At 42.0% G+C, this 20,745-nt stretch overlaps 1 protein-coding gene and 1 long non-coding RNA gene across 2 annotated transcripts in view; one reads left to right on the top strand and one right to left on the bottom strand.

Annotated features, from left to right (window-relative positions):
• Window positions 1-20,745, top strand: part of LOC112545835 (uncharacterized) — a 163,586-nt gene that overhangs the window by 92,449 nt on the left and 50,392 nt on the right. The window lies entirely within an intron of this gene.
• The window catches only part of FAM204A (family with sequence similarity 204 member A), a 476,472-nt gene continuing 468,504 nt past the window's right edge, over window positions 12,778-20,745 (bottom strand). The window contains exon 8 of the transcript XR_016350187.1: window positions 12,778-13,244. The gene's annotated coding sequence lies outside the window, so the exon portion shown is untranslated. The remainder of the gene's footprint in view (window positions 13,245-20,745) is intronic.

Here is a 20,745-nt window from a genome sequence, read left to right as displayed (position 1 = left end):
GCCAGGCTCACCGGTCTGCAGTTGGCATCCGGGAGGCCCTCCGGGAGCAATTCTCCAGTGGAGGCCACTGAGTGCACTGAGGGGCTTCTGCCTGGGGACTGGGCCCTGGCCCCCAATAGAAGCTTCCCTCCACAACCCATCTCCTGACCCAGTTTGGACACATCACTTACACCAGGGTGTGTTTCAAAATAAAATGTTCTCTTTACTTATTTATAATTTTGTACATATTATCAAACAATGTTGCAAACATAACAAAAATTTTTTCATTTTTGTTGTTGCCAAACTATATACAATAAACAAACAGTTCGTTTAACCCTTTGTTTGTGCTTAATAACTGGGGTGATTGAAACCTGGAGGGGGGAAGGGGACTGGAAACCTGGAGGGGGGAAGGGGACTGGAAACCTGGAGGGGGGAAGGGGATCAGGTTGAACGGAGCTTGGCAGATTTCCCTTTCCTGGCTGGGCCTCGTGTTTGGGGTGCTCCCCGGCTACGGGATCGGGTGATGCACCTGTCGGTTGGCTGGCTGCTGGGGGGCTCTTGGGACGTGGAAGCCTGGGGGAGAGGAGGGCCAGGGGGAGAGAGGGGCTGGGGAGCTGGGGGGGGCTGGGGGAGAGGGCGGTCCAAGGGGGGAAAGGGCTGCTGTTGTGGAAGGGGGGTTTGGTGGGGTGGGGTCATGGGGTGCTGGAGGAGCAGGACCAGGCACAGCAGCAGGCAAGCCGCTGACCTCCCTCAGGGTGGCGTACAGCACCGGGCGCTGCAGGACCAGCTCATTCATGAGCCGATCACGCCACCGCTCCTCTGCCTCCGCCCTCTGTAGCAGGATGGCGTTCTGCTCCTGCACAGCCTCGACGTGCTGCCGGAGGATGTTGGCGTAGACACGCCTGTGTCTGCGGCTCCCATGTCTCCGAGATGGAGATGGAGATGGAGGTGGGGCTGGGGTGCTGCGGCCCTCTTCCACGGCTGGTCCGGCTGTGGAGGAAAAGAAGAAGACACAATCAGTCCTATAAACTGGACTCTGTAGCACTTACAATACTAACAGGATGGTTTATTAGGGGATGAGCTTTCCAGGGCCAGACCCACTTCCTCAGATCAGAGTAACACGGCTACATTTCTATCACAATCAGTCATGTGTGCAACAGCTGTCCAAAGCTGAGACAGGGGAAGCAGACATTCTGAAGGTCACACTGTGTGTGTGTGTGTGTGACCTGGGCATCAGCCTGAGCATGACAGGTTTCCCTTGTGCATCACCCACTGTGCACCCACCTACCTCCCCACCCCCCCCGGGTGTGACACAAACTCACTGTACTCACCTGCTGCTTCCTCTCCCACGCCAGATGACGCCTGGGAGGCCTCAGAGGTCTGGGTGACTGGCTCCAGGGTGAGGGTCGCCGTCTCCTCGCTGTCCTCCTCCTCTGGCACCATGTCCCCGTCTCCAGACTGCTGTAGCTCCCGCTCTGGAGCGTCCACCACCGGGTCTGCCAGTCCGGACTGCACGAACCTCCGTGGTGTGCGTGCTTCTGCACTGCCACCCAGGATCTGGTCCAGCTCTGGGTAGTAGGGGCAGTAGTGGGGGGCTGCCCCAGACCGGGAGCTCTCCTCCCTGGCTTTGGCGTAGCCCTGCCGCAGCTCCTTTACCTTGGAGCGCACCTGGTCCTGTGTGCGGGGGTAGTGGCCCTTCTGGGCCAGGGCTTCAGCCATGCGGCCATAAATTTCGGCATTTCGCCGCCGGCTTTTGAGGGCCTGTAAGGCCTCCTCCTCTCCCCACAGCTCCAGCAGGCTCTTGATCTCTGCGCCGGACCAGGATGGTGCCCGGCGCTTGGAGCCCTTGGCTGGGTCCCCAGAAGGCTCGGAGGAAGGGCCAGGACGCTCTTGGGGCTGTGACATGCTGCAGCAAGGTCGCCGTGTGCTCTGGCTCCTTGTCTGCAACAAGTGGCTGTGAGGGTGCGCCTGTCCCTTTAAGGAATGGCTGCAGCCAGGAACCACAGACGTGCAACCCATGGCCCAGATTGTCCACCAGGGCTTGTTCCTGGAGGCCAATAATTTCGAAAGAAAGGGCTCCCCCCGTCCAGACTCACGTTCTTTCGACGGATCTCCCTCGAAAAAGGCGTTCTTCCTCGTGAAACGAGGTTTACCGCCGTCGAAAGAAAAGCCGCGTTCTTTCGATTTAATTTCGAAAGAACGCGGCTTGAGTCTGGACGCAGGGGAAGTTCTTTCGAAAAAAGGCTACTTTTTTCGAAAGAACCCCTGAGTGTGGACACGGCCATAGAAATCCCCAACAGGTCACAAACCAACTACGTATTTGAACATCAAGTACACTTTTGACCCTGAGCCCACTGAAATCAATGGAAGTCTTTGATTGACTTCTGTTGGATTTGGATTGAACCTTGTATGAGGATGCTTTTGAAGGAAAAAGGGAGCATTACAGTGCTTCTGTAGAATCTCTGTTGTTATATTGCATGCATCATTTTAGGATTTGAAAAATTCAAGATTTTAGTTCTAGAATTTAAAAAAATGGCTTAATCCCCAGCACCTTTTTAATTACAAATTAAGTATGGACTGCCTCCCTTTATAAGAGTTGGTAGTAACAAGTAATGTCACCTGGTCACACAAAAGGAGAATCAAACAAGTTGAAAAAGACAGAAAAGTGATAAAAGCTCCTCAGCTCCTCAATGAAATAAAGGGATATTATATTAACATTTGAATTCAGAATAGGAGGTGATCTTAACCTGGAACAGTTTGGAAAACAGGGCCTAGGATGGGATTTATCAACAGATACAGACCAACCATTGCTTATTAAATTTCAAGGTATTTTTAATTTGTTCTTACCTTCTAATAGAAAAGTCTCTTCCAAAATGGCACTTTTTAGAAATAGAAGGTCACACTTGCAAAACACTTTAGAATCCTTCAAAGTAGAGCCTAGTAAAAGTTATGGAAATATCTGAAGCTAAACCAGTGATGAAAACAAAACAAAAACAAAACTAAGCAACCTCCTCTCCCAAAACCAATATCTAGTCAAACATTTAATATATTAACCAGACCCAGAAATGTCTGTGCCTTTTGAAATGAACAAGAATTGAAAAAAACATTAAAACATGTATTTTATATGATTTTACTCAATAGCAACACGTAACTCAGTAAAAGAACACCCTGAGAATACACAAATGGCTTACTTCATATACAAATGGCTAATGGATGGAGCCCTTCCTGATACCTCTTTCATTACAAATTAAGTACTGAATGCTTTCCATATTCTTCTATTGGAGTGGAATGGCGTTTGCCCCCACCATGACTGAAGACTTGTTTTGGCTCCTTCAGAAACCTGAAGATTTCTTAAAACATGATCCAGTCTTGAGGATTCCCTGCAGTCATATTTTGGGCTTCTGCCCTGACTCTGTGGTCTCCCGTCGCAGCTCCTTAACAATGTGGTTCCAATGGCTCTGCATAGCTATAGAACCTGACCACTCTGAATGTGGCTACCTGCTGGTACAGAATGTGGCTCTCTGCCTTCCTAAGCCAACAAGCCTAACATGCCATGCTCAAGTCCCTCCAGTCCACTTTTGATGCCAGTTTGAGACATAGATCCTAATCATCAAAGCAATTCAAGCCCCAGATACATCAGAGGCCAAATTTTGATCTCTGAACCACCATGATAGCTGAACTTCTGTGGCACAATGCAGATTGCAAAGCTGAGAAAGAAGCATATGAGAGCAGGGAACAAAGCATGTGAGAGCTGGGATCCACCTAACTCCCTTGGTCATGGGTATCCAGCTTCCAGAAGAGATCAGGCAAATCCAACATCTTTAGGAAATGCTTCAAAAACCTTCTTCTCTGAGAGTCTTTTCAGCATGTCACACGCAAAACACCAACAACTCCCTTCCATTCTCCGACCGCTGCCAATGATGCCAACCTGCCCCAAAATGTATCGACTAAAAGTGGAGAAGTGCCAGAGACTTAATGAAGGGTGCTAGGGATTTGACATGGAAGATGTTCAGCTGCTACAGTCTGGGTGGCAGTAGAAAATCCAAACGTGCATTAAAATCCTTATACCATATCTCTGTGATAGATTTTACACACACACACAATATTGGTTTTTAAAAATTGCACCTGACCATGTTTTGTGTGCTGTTAGAGTGGCATTACATGACTTTCATGGGAGTTGTTTTAGTGCCACCAAAAAAAGTTATAGGTGCAGACAAGAAGCTCTTGTCTTACCCAAACCGAGAGGAATGGTGATGTCAGTCAAATGGCAAAAGCGCACAAGCCAAAGCTTCAAAATGAAGGCCCTTCATCAGCAATCATTTCAGCAATCTGGGTTCACTTCCCAGCTCCACTACAACATGGTGGTGCCAACTTGGTCAAGTCACTTAATCTGTCTGCTCCTCAGCTCCTATCTGGAGATAATCAGTGCTGCTCAGAATAGGGACAGTATTTCTTTTCTCCACCTTTTGTCAGACTTGTTTATGTAGACTGTAAACTCTTCAGAGCTGCATCTTTTTCTACATACAAAATCTAGCAAACTGCAGCCGTGACTTAGGTTGGGGTAGAGGCTAATTGAAAACTTTTTCAAGGGAAAATGGGATTTTCTACAAAATTAATTTTTATGACAAGTTCCTGTTTTCCATAAGAAATTGATTATTTTTTTTAAAATGTCCCCACAATGAAACACTTCAGCCAAAAATGAAAAAAAAATTGGAGTTGTCTCTAGTATCTCATGGGAGTTGTATTTCAACTGCATCATGTTCTCATTCTCCTCTATAAGCCAGGATCCCCAGCCAGATTTCATTTCCAATGATGTACTGCAGCAATGCATTTCTCATGATGTACTTCCTCTCCTTACCAAAAGGGAAGCTCATGTAGCACCCTGGGAAATGTAGTCCAAACAGGAAGCCTGACTTATGGAGGAGAATGAGAGGCTGAGGCACCTAAAATGCAGCTCCCACAAAACATTGGGTAGCCTTTCAGAATTAAAATATTTTGCTCTCCAGGCCTAACATTTTATTTTTAATTATTTTTAATAAAAAGTTGAAATTTTTCATTAGAATCCCTTCTGTTTTGTGGCCATCTCTGTTTGGGACATCTACTTATTACTGGAATATATATAATGCATTTATAGTATTTTTAGCATATTCTAAAATACCTGAGACATTGTTAACTCATTAACATTCATTTTAAATAAGTAACCAATGTCATCAATAATATCACAACCTTCCTGAAATGGTAATGGTGATATGCCGTTGTCAAGCAAATCACTGACTATGGTGGTCAATTTTAGGCCAATCAGTTGACACTCCAATGCACACTTACTCTAATGGAAATTTTCCAGTTGTGAGTTTTGAGCTGTAACAGGGGGAGTGTGGCAAAGCATTTGATTAAGAGAGGGTCCTATGGATTACTTCATCAGTGTCCCCTGCCTACTCACACTGTAGAATAGAGGGAAGGATGTAGATACCTGACTAAGAAGATACTTAAGTATATAATGTCATAAATCTAGGTCTAATGGGTCCAAGCCTTTGTCTACAATGGCACACTTATTTTGAAATAACTCATGTTATTTCGAAATAACATAGGGTGCATCTACATAGCAAGTCCATTATTTAAAAATTATTTTGAAATAATGGACTTCTTCCTCCAACTTCTATAACCCTCATTTCACGAGGAGTAAGGGAAGTTAGAGGAAGAGTGGTCTATTTCGAAATAAGTGCTGTGTAGACATGCTCAAATTTGAAATAAGCTCTTTTGACTTAAGCTACGCAGTCGACGTAACTGAAGTTGCGTAGCGTAATTCAACTTTAGCTCTGCTGTGTAGATTTCCCCCAGATGATCAAAACATGTAGCCCCAATAGGAAAAAAAATCCAGTTTTGATTCACATTTAAATTGTACTGTGTGAATTTGAAACTTTAACGGAACTCTTTCTCAGTAACAGGTTCACAAACAAAGAACAATGGGAACAGAGGCAGCTTCACATTTCTGACATACCAGTGATGCCAATTTATGAATTCTTTTATATATCTTGAGAGATACAAACCATCTGTTAAGAATAAAAAGACAACAACATTTATGCATTTGGTTACACACACGAGGAGGGATTACTTTTTGTTTAGACAATTCCCATGACTTCTAATCCTAAGAACTGCTAACAGTATGTATTGTATATGAGTTTTAACTTAAGTAATGATTCCAATGCTTACTTTCTAAAATGCTGCCGAGAAACCTAGAAGAAGAAAAGACCACGTTCGGTTCATTTTCAATAGTATGTGTCTTCAAAGGGCAACTTCTCTCCTATTTAAATAACCTAGTAGCTGAACAGATTATTATCCGCTAATTGAAATGTATCTTCTAAAGCAAATGTCTTTATTACATCAATATCAATTAAGTCACAATGATATGTTTTTCTTCATTAAAATGAGGGCAAACAAGGCTGACTTTAAGACATGCTTTGTGCACTTTATTGCCATGTCGATATGAGAAAAAAGCACAAAATGCATCCTAGGATCAAGCTCCAAGAAAATTAGGAGTTGTCATTCATTTTGAAGTGCATGAAGACCCACCGATACTTATCCAGTTTTCTAACACTATGCTGGATTTTCAGTGACGTGCTCTGCATTTGGTCATTCAAGACTAGTTCTCCTATAGCAGCAGAATGGAACACCTGAGCCTAACTTAAAGCCAAGGTTTAACACTGATGCAATGGTGCCAGCTCTTGCCCTTACATGGATTCTATTTTTTCTAGTAGATGCATCCACAGCATGAAGATGTGCTTTTTTTCCCTGGAATTTCTCCTGCACTTGATAGTTGTCAGTGCCCCTTGCAACTGCACAGCATTTTTTTTTAACATGTCCTGCCACCACTTTTAGGGGCAAGGGATAGCTTGACAGGAGAAGCCCTCTCCCATTTAGAAGATAAATTCAGCTGACTGTTCTGGTGTATGGTCACATATAACCCATGAAGTTTAGACCATATTAAACAAAACTAAAATTTATATGGTCAAGGCAGCTGACAGACTTACCAGGCAAGGTGGTAGTGAGGGGCCGACTTTGTGCTCACAGAAAGGACAGGGCCTCAGGTGGAAGGGGCAGGCCTGGGGGCAGCCAGCCTTCAGTGCTGCCCAGAGTGCAGTGTGCAGTGCACTGGAAGCAATTTAAAGAGACCAGGGCTCCTGCCACTGTCACTCCTACCCTCTTCACCCCCGACCTGTTGACAGGCCAGTATAGGGTGACTGTGGGGGTGTCACCAAGAGCATCCATTAATAACTAGATTGTTCCCAGTTTGATGGCTTTTCACCTTTTTTGAAACAAAAGACAATTAGGTCTGAATATTTTTGATGATTTATCTCATGGCATAGCCAAGTTATAATAATAATAATAATAATAATAATAATAATAAACCATGGATGTAATCATGGGATAACAATGGTAGGCTGTGAGGTAAGTGCTTCCACAAAAATATCTTAGCTTTCTACGCAGCAGCATCAGAACGGGGGTCTTGTTATGAGGAATGACCTGAAAATCCAAGAAAAAACTTAAAAAACAATGAATGCAGCATTAGAGACTAATGAAAAATGTAAATTATATCATGAGCTTTCATGGGCACAACCCACTTCTTCAGATGAATACAAATCCAAGGCCATCAATGAGATCAGCTTTCCATGGCTTTGCTGTGAAGGGCTAATAAAAAGACAAAGTGCTGTAGGCCAAGTAGAAGTGCAGATGTTAAATTAAAACAAAAATCAAAAGTTGAAGCATGACTAATTTAATGCCTGTCCTAACTTGTACATGAAATATCCTCTTGCAAGACATTTAGAGAGAGTTTGTGACCTGATTTCCCCTGGCACACTAGTAGCTGCGTTATTTTCTTGTGCCATCACATAGTAACTGGAAGCTTTTGTTTTCAAGTGATGACTTGTGCAGATGCAAGTTGTTTCCCAATAATGCAGGCAGTAGCATGCGTTGCCACTGGAGTTTGAAATGTCCATTAATTTAACAGTAAACCCCTTATCCCATAAAATGAAAACATCATAGTCTATATGGACAGAGCAGAGCGTGTAACTCTGCTTTTCAGATGTTAGAGCCTCCAGTGGACAATTGTTCACCAATTTCAATTTACACAGCTGGCTGTCTCATCCTAAAAAGATGCCTTAGGACTGAGAAGCATGGAAAGTAAATTACCATCTCATTCCAAACAACATCATTTCCCTCTCCCCCAGGCTAAAATTGAGGTATGTTAATACAACAATGTTAGGAAGTCGGCTTTGCTTCTGTTGGCACAACATTTGACCTATGTAAAGATGCCAAATTCTCTGATTCTGTAAAAGTGAAGTTTCTAGAGGCAGAGGAAAGTTGTGCAGTGTCTTTTGTCTTCCTATCCAAAGAGTCTAAGTAAAAGACTTAACTAAAAAAAAATCCACTTTCATTGGATCAGCAATTAAAATAAAGCTGAAAAAAGCCTTCTGCAAAGAAAAGCAAAAATGATATTGCTTTTTGCAAATGAGGAGTGACTTCTTCTGGAGTACTGGCTATTTTCTTACCATTCATGGAATGTACTAGCAGAAAATATGGCATGCAAGACAGTCCAAAATATTTAAAAGATAATCAACAATTGCAAGGGAGTAGTCTGACTCAGCAAGTTCATTATCACCAAGGCTATGTGAGCATGCTGATTTTATAAATTGGATAATGCTCAGTTTCTGACTTTGATTACTGAGTTAAATTACAGCTCACAATCATTACCCTAATTAATATGCAATCTACTACTGTGTTGAAAATAACAAAACCCAGAGTCTAATACTAATCAAATAAACTCCAACAGCAACAGATTTGGGAGAGGGGGAAGGAAGCTTTGGGGTTGGGGAAGGTGGAACCATTCTTTTTATCATAGCTTCATTTATTTCTATTAGATTGTTTTAACATTTGTAAATTGTTTTCCAAAGCGGTGGGAGTAGAAAGATGTCTGGAGGTGATACAGTTTCAAGGAATACTGGACTAAAGAATGTTTTTTCTTAAAGTTTGTGTCTTAAATCTTTCAGACCATTTGGAATTATGCTTATTTAAATGATCAAAATTATTTTCCCCAAGGGGCATGTCTCAAGACAAATAAAAAATACTCAAAGGGGAGATTTTCAAAGGCACGAAGAATGCCCAGATTTTACCGCAAGTTTTGTGCCTTTGACAAACTCATGTGCCTGGTGTGCTGCTCTGCCTCCTCTCTTCCCTGTGATGGTGGGGGCGGGGCCACAACAGAGGGGCAGGGCGGTAAATAGGTCTGGGGTCCTGCCTCTCCCAGCCCTAGCTACATCATTTACCCATGTGACAGTGGTCAGTGCCAGGTACCCCAGAGGGAATGGACAGAACAGGTAACCATCAAGTGATCCATACCCTGTCATCCATTCTGAGCTTCTAACAAACACACGGTAGGTACACTATCCTTGATCATCCTGGCTAACAGCCATTGATGGACCCAAGCTGCAAGAATTTATATAGTTCTTTTTTGAACTCTGTTATAGTCTTGGCCTTCACATCTTCTAGCAAGGAGTTCCACAAGCTGACTGTGCGCTGTGTGAAGAAGTACTTCCTTTTGTTTGTCTTAAACCTGCTGCATATTAATTTCCTTTCATGATCCCTAGTATAAATGAGAATCGGGTCCGTACACTCTTAGTGATATAGCTGTATGTCTAATCTTTGGTTATGTCTAGACTACATGGCTCCGTCGACGGAGCCATGTAAACTAGTTTACCCGGCATAGTCAATGAAGCGGGGATTTAAATAATTCCTGCTTCATTAAAATAAACATGGCCGCTGCACTGTGCTGACGATCAGCTGAAACGAGGTTTACAGGATCGGTCGGCAAAGGCTTTCCCAGCTGACAGATCCGCGTCTAGACTGCTGCGCTGTGCTGGATCAGCCGATTGTTGGCACAGCACGGTGGCCATGTTTATTTTAATGAAGTGGGGATTATTTAAATCCCTGCTTCATTGACTATGCCGGGTAAACTAATTTACATTGCTCCGTCGACGGAGCCATGTAGTCTAGACATACCTTTTGTGATGTGTTATTTTCTTCAAAGTCACCTTTGATATTTCTATGGTCTGAGCATTCAGTCTTTCTCTTCTTCAGCTTCTATATTTCAGTCACCCACATTTGACCACTTTTAGTTTTCTCAGGATCCTGACTTTGCCTGTGTATCTTTCAGGCTTTCATGGGCAAATCTTGCTTGCCATACATTTTTAGTTATAGGAGGCCTGGCATTCAGATGAAGTTGGATGGCAATACACTAGGATAGGGTGGAATTTAGAGAGGCCACACAGAAGCTGCACACTTTTCTTCAGAGCCTGGGGCCATGGTGGCTTCCTTGTAAGCTGTCATACAGGGGGTGCCTGCCACTGTATGTCTAGATTACATGTCTCTGCCGACAGAGGCACGTAAAATAGGCTACCCGACATAGTCAATGAAGCCGGGGTTTCACGAGGCATAACGGAGCGGTTGACAAAGGATTTCATGAGGGATTTCATGTGAAATGGGATTTCACGAGGCATAACAGAGCGGTCGACAAAGGCTTCCCTTGTTGACCAATCCGCGTCTTGACTCATGTGCTGTGCTAACGATCAGCTGAGCCGGCACAGCGCAGCGGCCATTTTTATTTTAATGAAGCCGGGGATATTTAAATCCCGGCTTCATTGACTATGTTGGGTAACCTATTTTACATGCCTCTGTCGGCAGAGGCATGTAATCTAGACATATGGGAACTGCAGGGAAAAAGCCTGAGGAGAAACAGGTCACTGTGCTGTTGTTTCCCCAGCTGGGGGATAGAAGAAGCAGCAGTGTGCAGAGCCGCTTCCTCCTCCCCCTACCGGGGTCTGTACCAGAGTGTTCCTGGAATATAGAAGCTCGGGTGTGTTACTAATTAATAATGATGATGATGCAAATCCAGTATAGGGAGCACTTTGGGCAAGAACTTTTGCTGTAGCTCATATGCAATACGAATGGCTGTGAATAGCTCCATAGACCGTTCTCAGCTAGAGGGACTGTTCTGCTCACTCAGTCATCTGTAGCCCCTACGCACGGCCCCATGACTCCAGAGCGAGGAACAGAGACTGTGAATTTCACCCTGAGAAATTCAATTCCCTTATGATGTGCAGGCTGTTTCTTCTCTCATTCAGCTATTCTGCTCTGCTTGCCGGGTGCCAGACTCCCATGAAAGCGTGAAAAGTGCAGTTATTCATGCACAATAAGGCATGATCCTTATCATGATTTGTTTTTGCAAATGTTGGTAAAACAAGACAATATCTAAAGATCCACAAAAGGTGTTCCTTTCTCATGCAAAGCGTAACAATCCTAGCAAGTCGAAAGCTGTAATATGTGTCGGTACTGGATAAATCATAATAGTCCTGACATTTAAATGGATACACACACATCTTCAGTGAGATAAGTTAGTTTGTTAATAAACAAAACAAAACAAAACAAAAGTGCTATCTACAAAAGCATATAGCTGCAGTGATTTACCTTCTTTCTCCTTGCAAGTGAGATATTTATCATAAGCCATTAGTAGCTACTGAAAAGTTGACTTTACACTGCTACTTCTCTTTAAAATCTCCACTTAGATTGTGAGCTGTCCAGGGCACAGAATTCACTTTTATTTATCTGTAAAGACCTATGTTGCAATAAAAATAATAGAATGTAACAAATATAAAAATAACTGATGTTTTGGTGACTGTTGCCTATAACGATCTTGATTTTTAAGACCATGCTTGGGTCTTATCACATTTGAAAAATGTATATCTCATGGCCTTTTGGTTTTTTACTACAAGCAGAGTTTATAGTTTGTATGAGAGCAACATGGAGGGCTGCTGGGATCCATGGATCTAGCTGTGGAATTAACTTCCTGAAGAATAACCCAGAGTCTGACTAACCATAGGTCACGCTGCAAAACTTTCTCTTGGATAAAGCTTTTTCATCATGACCCAACTTATGTTTAAAACAGCCTCCTCCATACAGAACACATAACTAATGCAGAGATTCTTATAATAAGGGAGGGAGAAGATTGGAAGAATATTCAGTAGGGATGTGGCCTATCTGTTAACCAGGAGGCCCTCAAATACAATAATAACGAGGACCAGGAGAAAGCTCTACAACAGATATTTATTCTAGGATCAAATTCTGCTCGAGTTATTCCTATGCAAACCCACAAGTTCCTGAATGGGGTACACAGGTGTAACACAGCCAGACATGGCTCAGAACAGCCCCCATTCTACCCATTTTTCCTTGGGAGCAATAATTTGCAAAAAGGATAGATGCAGAAAATTCCTTTAATTTTCATGAGAAACTTGAAGGGGAAAATTAATCATTTGGTATTTTCAGGAAACCTGCACAAAAGTGGAAGTTTTGCATTGGTTTTGGTGGAGGTGAATTTTTTTTCTTGCACAACAATTGGCTGTAGCATGGTGAAGCCTGTAGCATCACTGCTGCCTGCTCTCAGCAGCAAGACAGAGAAAGGAGTGGGGAGATACCTGGGTCACGTTGTCCAGCAGTAATCAATAGAACATATTTGACAAACTCTGCAAGCTGTGTTTTCCAGCACGGGAGACTTTAGTAGCCCAAAGGTAGTGTGACTAGTTTAGCATCCAACCTGTGTGTGAACTTTTTGACAGGATCGTACCATGTTGCTGCCGTCTTATCTACAAATAGCAGTCCAGGAACGTTCTTGCATGCTCAGTTAATGAATACTGACATATTACTCGAATTATTGCTTTGTGGAAGCAACAGATACATAGAATCATAGAATCATAGAATAATAGGACTGGAAGGGACCTCGAGAGGTCATCGAGTCCAGCCCCCCGCCCTCAAGGCAGGATCAAGCTCCGTCTACACCATCCCTGACAGATGTCTATCTATCCTGTTCTTAAATATCTCCAGAGAGGGAGATTCCACCACCTCCCTTGGCAATTTATTCCAATATTTGACCACCCTGACAGTTAGGAATTTTTTCCTAATGTCCAATCTAAACCTCCCCTGCTGCACTTTAAGCCCATTACTCCTTGTCCTGTCCTCAGAAACCAAGAGGAACAAATTTTCTCCTTCCTCCTTGTGACACCCTTTTAGATATTTGAAAACCGCTATCATGTCCCCCCTTAATCTTCTTTTTTCCAAACTAAACAAGCCCAGTTCATGAAGCCTGGCTTCAGAGGTCATGTTCTCTAAACCTTTAATCATTCTTGTCGCTCTTCTCTGTACCCTTTCCAATTTCTCCACATCTTTCTTGAAATGTGGCGCCCAGAACTGGACACAGTACTCCAGCTGAGGCCTAACTAGTGCAGAGTAGAGCGGCAGAATGACTTCACGAGTTTTGCTTACAACACACCTGTTGATACAACCTAGAATCATATTTGCTTTTTTTGCAACAGCATCACACTGTTGACTCATATTCAACTTGTGGTCCACTATGACCCCTAGATCCCTTTCCGCCATGCTCCTTCCTAGACAGTCGCTTCCCATCTTGTATGTATGGAACTGATTGTTCCTTCCTAAGTGGAGCACTTTGCATTTCTCTTTATTAAACCTCATCCTGTTTACCTCTGACCATTTCTCTAACTTGCTAAGGTCATTTTGAATTATGTCCCTATCCTCCAAAGAAGTTGCAACCCCACCCAGTTTGGTATCATCTGCAAACTTAATAAGCGTACTCTCTATCCCAATATCTACATCATTGATGAAGATATTGAACAGTACGGGTCCCAAAACAGACCCTTGAGGAACTCCACTTGTTATCCCTTTCCAGCAGGATTTAGAACCATTAACAACAACTCTCTGACTACGGTTATCCAGCCAATTATGCACCCACCTTATCGTGGCCCTATCTAAGTTATATTTGCCTAGTTTATCAATAAGAATATCATGCGAGACTGTATCAAATGCCTTACTAAAGTCTAGGTATATGACATCCACCGCTTCTCTCTTATCCACAAGGCTCGTTATCTTATCAAAGAAAGCTATCAGGTTAGTTTGGCATGACTTGTTCTTCACAAACCCATGCTGGCTATTCCCTATCACTTTATTACCTTCCAAGTGTTTGCATATGATTTCCTTAATTACCTGCTCCATTATCTTCCCTGGGACAGACGTTAAACTGACCGGTCTGTAGTTTCCTGGGTTGTTCTTATTCCCCTTTTTATAGATGGGCACAATATTTGCCCTTTTCCAGTCTTCTGGAATCTCCCCTGTCTGCCATGATTTTTCAAAGATCATAGCTAAAGGCTCAGATACCTCCTCTATCAGCTCCTTGAGTATCCTGGGATGCATTTCATCAGGACCTGGTGACTTGCTGACATCTAACTTTCCTACGTGATTTTTAACTTGTTCTTTGTGTATCCTGTCTTCTAAACTTACCCTCTCTCTGCTTGTATTCACTACGTTAGGCACACCTCCAGACTTCTCGGTGAAGACCGAAACAAAGAAGTCATTGAGCATCTCCGCCATTTCCAAGTTCCCTGTTACTGCTTCTCCCTCCTCACTAAGCAGTGGGCCTACCCTGTCCTTGGTCTTCCTCTTGCTTTTAATGTATTTATAAAAGGTCTTCTTGTTTCCCTTTATGCCTGTAGCTAGTTTGATCTCATTTTGTGCCTTTGCCTTTCTAATCTTGCCCCTGCATTCCCGTGTTGCTTGCCTATATTCCTCCTTTGTTAGTTGTCCTAGTTTCCATTTTTTATATGACTCCTTTTTTATTTTGAGATCGTGCAAGATCTCCTTGTTAAGCCAAGCTGGTCTTTTGCCATATTTTCTATCTTTCCTACACAGCGGAATTGTTTGCTTTTGGGCCCTTAACAACGTCCCTTTGAAATACTTCCAACTCTCCTCAGTTGTTTTTCCCTTCAGTCTTGCTTCCCATGGGACATTACCTATAAGTTCTCTGAGCTTATCATGGATCACATCAAGTCCACTGATGAGAGAGGAAGGATGGTTAAAATACAAGAGACTCAGAATCAATTCATTGCACCACCACTGACTTCCTATGGGACGCAGGGTGTGGCCCATGGCCTCTCGAGGTATATCTACCCACCTCACAGCAACTCTGGTAATGAGTATCAGAATCTGGGTCCATAGACGCAGGATTGCGGGGCTCACATTATGGAGCTAAAACTAGCTGTGTAAACATAGTGACTCAAGCAGGAACTGGAGCTCCTGCCTCCACAGGCTTCAGAACCTGAGCCAGAATGTCTTCACTGTGATTTTTAACACCCAAGCACAAACCCTGCAAGGCTCTGTGACTCACTTCAGTGGGCCTTTGTGCCTTAGTGCCTGGGAGTAACAGCACTTCTCTGCCTCACAGCAGTGTCAGGAAGATCCATCAGTGTAAGATCATGAGGCACTGAGGCCAGGACTATATGAGACCTGGCAGCTCAGCTTATGGTACGCAGAGCTTCGTGGCATCCCCTCAACAGGAGGTCGATGGGAGCAAATGCTCCTGTTGGCTTCCCTTACGCCTCACAAAAGGAGTACCGGATGCTGGTGGGAGCCTCCTCTGAGTCCAATTTAGTGACTAGACTCATTAAATCGAAGTCGGGAAGTTCGATCATGGCAGCGACAATCTTTCTTTTAGAGCAGACAATGCCTTAGATACTGCCATAATAGGAGCTATGTGCATACTTCATAGAATCACAGAACACTAGAACTAGAAGGGACCTCAAGAGGATATCATGTCCAGTCCCCAGCCCTCATGGCAGAACCAATACTTAAGATAGTTAGAGATCATTTTGATCCATACTTAATTAAAGTGGCTGTGGGTTATATTGAGTATTTTAGGGGTACTTATAAGCAGCCCGATAACAGGTATTTCTGTGCTTATTTGTTTTTAGTGAGAAGACCAGTATTCTCTTTTACTAGGTACCAATGCTTTGTACTGAAGCAGAAATTCTTGTCAGCAGTTGTATAATTACTTTTTTCAGCCACAGGGTGTGGGCAAGTTTTCCTTTCAACATTACACAGTAAGTATAGGTGTACAGTTTGAGACCATGAATCTGAAGCTTGTCTCCCACTTTACTTGAACACTGAAGCCCTATGGGTGGGACACCAAGCTCAAAAGGTAAAATTAAATTATCAACTAACCAAACACTTAGAAAACCCGTATTCTTCATGTGTTTACATGCTAAATCTGTCAATATCTGCAAAAGTGGCCACCAACCATACAATTTTAATGACTGCTGGAAACGTGGATATCAGAGGATCTAAACTTCATCTGCTGTAAATTAAAACTCAGATTTCTTTAGATCTAATTGAGTTTACCATTCATGCGGAAAATGAGATATGATATCAAATGCATAAAAAGCTCAAAAGGTTTTCAGCAATCTTTGTGATCCTAGCAAATGTGATCACCAATTTAGTGCATTTCCTATACCTGATATAGAAAGTAACTTTTTAGAAATTATAGTTACAGGGACCTTGTCTCCAGTTGTTTTTCCTGAATACAATAACAGCTAATTATTTAAATTAGACTTAAAAACTTCTTTATTCAGATGCTTATTGGACTCTAATGCATCACATGATGCTTATGAAATGGGATATTACCATTCATCCTGTGTGTACACTGATTACATAATTATTGGCATAGTTTAGAACCCTTTTTTCTAAGCCTCAGAGAATGTGGTCCTGCTTGTATTTTCAGCCCTCTTCTACTTTGTTGCTTAGTACGCTGGCACCTGGAAACAAACCAAATACATATGAATAAGTCTAGCACAGACGTAAATCTGTTTACTGGGAAGTTTGATAAAATCTCATTCTTTTATTTTCCTGGCTCACTCTGAGAAATACTTCTACATGTTGAACTTTGTTGCCCGAAAAATAAACCTTATATATAAACATTTCTCTCTAATTTCTCTGGATTCCTATTATTGGACCCCAAACACTGAAGGGGATGCTCAAGTTTAAACCCATGAGTACTCCCATTGATATCTAAGTGCTCTGGTGGACTGGGGCTTCCAAGGGAACTCACTCTTGTTCATCCAGAAATATAATTTATGCCATCATGTGCCAATAGTGTCCTTCTGCTATGTATATTGGACAGATTTCTCAGACACATCGCCAGAGAATTAATGTCCACAAATCAGACATCAGACATCTTCACAAGGAAAAAACAGTTGCTTTTCATTTCAACTTACCTGAACATAGTCTTAATGACCTTACTACATGCATCTTACTTCAAAGAGACTTTAACACCAGATTACAGAGGGAAACTTCAGAACTTTACGAATGGGCCTTAACAAAGATGCTAATTACCTGAAGTCATTGGAAGAGGCTTATAAGCAGAAGCAGTGGAATAAGGACTGCTGTGCAAAACAAAGCTGCATCTATATGGCCAACTTTATTTTACTTAATCACATGAACCCATATGAATTCATTAGAGGAAGAATAATTATGAGGCCTTTTTCATATGCAGGCTCTTCTATGGCCCTCATGATTAAGCACATAGCAAATGTGAATGAATTGATCCTTACAAGACTCCGGTGAAATCAAGAAGTATCTCTCACACCCCACTGTGATATATCACAAACTGAGGCATGCACAGATGTGAGTGACTTGCCCAAAGGTTCAGTAGAAAGTGTGGGAATAGAGCCTAGAACTTCTGAAATGTCTGAAACTCAATCCAATGCTTTGATCACAAAGCCTTTCAGATAGGTCACAATTAAAATGGGTTGAACTCCAGTCACAGAATATGCATTCTCACATTCTCTCCCTTACACACACACACACACACACACACACACACACACACACACACACACACACACACACACACGTCCCAGTGCAGAAGGGATGCCAGTGCTCCTGAAAAGAGACCTCAGCATTAAGATGTTTATATATTTTCCACCCTAAATAATTGAGGTTTCCTTGCAATTTAGGTTTCTAACCTCTTAGTTTTACGTGGATAATTAGGTTCAATAAAAACCTATATTATGCTCAAAATAAAGCTTCGTATAACTAACTACTTAATTTATATCAAATAAAACAGCTCCATCAAGAAGTGTTTCCTTATATGGAAAGTCTCTTGTTCATTATTCTCATTATTTCTCCTGTATATTGTGTAACTGATATTTTGCGTGTATAGCCATTGTCGGGTAATTTCACAATATGCCTAGAGTCTGACCGGGTAAGAGGCAAAGGTTTAAAGCAGTTAATGACACTTAATCATTTAATAAGGCCAATCACAACTCCCTACAAATTTAGATTAGTATAAATTAAGCCCTTGGAAAATGGTCAGCCTAACCTCCTACTGTGAGTTTCAGAATATTATTCTGGCCAATTTTGCCTTTCCTTTCAATGAAGAAAGTAATAGAGGGCTACTCACATTACCTTCCCAGGTGAAGCAATGTGGTATGCAATTTTGCCATTGTTGCTACAGGGGAAAAAAAACATTTTGCAATTGAAAACATTAACCCCTGCTCATGGCATATTATACTAAATCTATTGATCATGGAGCTATAGCAAGGCACTGAAGTTCCTACATCTCTTCAAGCTCCAGTTTACAGGGTCAGAAAACTGCTCTGTTACCCACTTTATACGAAATCACACTGAAACACCCACCCTCTACCCCACTGTTTTACGAACATTGTTAAGTCTGCAAAGTCAAGCAGTCCATGTGCAACCTTATGTCAGCCCTCTTTCACACTTGCCTTATAATACAACTCCCCCCCACCCCATCCCAGTCTCATTCTCAGAAGCAGCTGAACTGTTTGGCTGAAATTAAAGAAAAGCGAGCAAACAAACTAACACAAAATAAAAACTGAAATCAGCATGAGGTAAATACCTGGTACGGAAATTTTCAGTGCAAATGGTTTAAATTTTGCAAAGTTATGAGCAACTGAAAACAGGGTCTTATAATGAGATACATCAGGCAATCTTAATAATAGGTGGTGAAAGGGGTGGTCTAGGTAAAATACCTGGTCTTGCCATGAGTGCAGGAGACAGGACTAGATGATGTCTCGAAGTCCCTTCCAGTTCTAGGATTCTATAGTGCGTATAGTTCTTAGAGAGAGCAAGCAAGCATGATAAACACTGGAAAACAGATCTATGTATAAAATTAATTAAATATAATAAAGGTACAGTAAGATATTAAATCTGTATAAATTTCAGATCCCATAGTTCTCATTAACATTGACATTTTATGTAAGAAGAATTAAAAAAATAGCTTTTAATGCAAATTTTAATGATAGATTTTTAAATACAAGCATGTAATGTTGAGGAAAATCTGTATTTTTGATCAAATGGGAAAAATGCTTAGGGCATTAAACTGATATAGTCTTGGTTTCTTAAGAAACACAATTATAAGATGTTAGCATTAATTAAAAGAAAGTGATGTATAATGATTCTCATTTTTAATGTATGCAGGATTTATATTTTGCCGCATTAGGGAACACCATCACCTTAAAAAGCATAATTCCATTTGAATTTCTAAACCTATTATTGTTACACATGAAACCTTAGGTTATTATAATTGAAAGAGATTACAAGAAAAATGTATCTTCATTTTGTCAGTTGTATGTACTTTGCGCGTTTGACAGCACTTTATGTCTAATCTACTAAACCCCGTTCCTGCAGACAAATACACAGAATTTTATATCCAATGGTATTCCTACCATTATTTCAGAAGGTTGAAAAAGCTACCAGGGGGGAAGCTGTTCTAGATTTGATTCTAACAAATAGGGAAGAACTAGTTGAGAATTTGGAAGTGGAAGGCAGCTTGGATGAAAGTGATCATGAAATCATAGAGTTCAGAATTCTAAGGAAGGGTAGAAGGGAGAACAGCAAAATAGAGGCAATGGATTTCAGGAAGGCAGATTTTGGTAACCTCAGAGAGCTGATAGGTAAGGTCCTATGGGAATCGAGACTGAGGGGAAAAACAACTGAGGAGAGTTGGCAGTTTTTCAAAGGGACATTGTTAAGGGCACAAAAGCAAGCTATTCCCTTGTGTAGGAAAGATAGAAAATATAGCAAAAGATTGCCTTGGCTTAACCACGAGGTCTTGCATGATCTAAACATAAAAAGGAGTCATATAAAAAATGGAAAGTAGGACAAATTACAAAGGATGAATATAGGCAAACAGCACAAGAATGCAGGGGCAAGATTAGAAAGGCAAAGGCACAGAATGAGCTCAAACTAGCTACCAGAATAAAGGTAAACAAGAAGACTTTTTATAAATACATTAGAAGCAAGAGGAAGACCAAGACGCGCGGGTGGCGACATCAAAGGTATTTGTCGACCACCCAGGTAAACCTCATCCCAGGAGGCATACCTGGATGGTCGACAAATACCTTTGATGTCGACACCCGCACATCCAGACTATCGCACTGAGCCGACAAACAGCTGATCAGCTGTTTGTCGGCTCAGCGCGGCAGCCATGTAAATTTAAATGAAGCGGTGATTATTTAAATCGCCGCTTCATTTTCCTATGTCTGGTAGCCTAATCTACATGCCTCTGGCGACAGAGGCATGTAGTCTAGATGTACCCTTGGTTAGATAAATGTCTATCAGGGATGGTCTAGACCAGGGGTCTCCAAACTTTTCAGCCCGAGGGCCGCATTAACTATCAAACAGCAGTTCGGGGGCCGACTACACACTTGAGGTCCAAATAAAAAACAATCAAAACATGGATGTTGTTTTTAATTATTTATTTAATATTATTTTATTCAGTTATTATTTAATAACACATTGATACACTACACATGAACACCTGTATTAGTGTGAATGGTGAAATTGTTTCCTGGA

The sequence above is a fragment of the Pelodiscus sinensis genome, chromosome 8 (genome assembly GCF_052426305.1).
Source record: "Pelodiscus sinensis isolate ZL-2025 chromosome 8, ASM5242630v1, whole genome shotgun sequence".
NCBI classification, from domain to species: domain Eukaryota; kingdom Metazoa; phylum Chordata; order Testudines; family Trionychidae; genus Pelodiscus; species Pelodiscus sinensis.
Note: the sequence above shows the minus strand (reverse complement) of the source record. Positions and strands in the feature narration are given on the sequence as shown.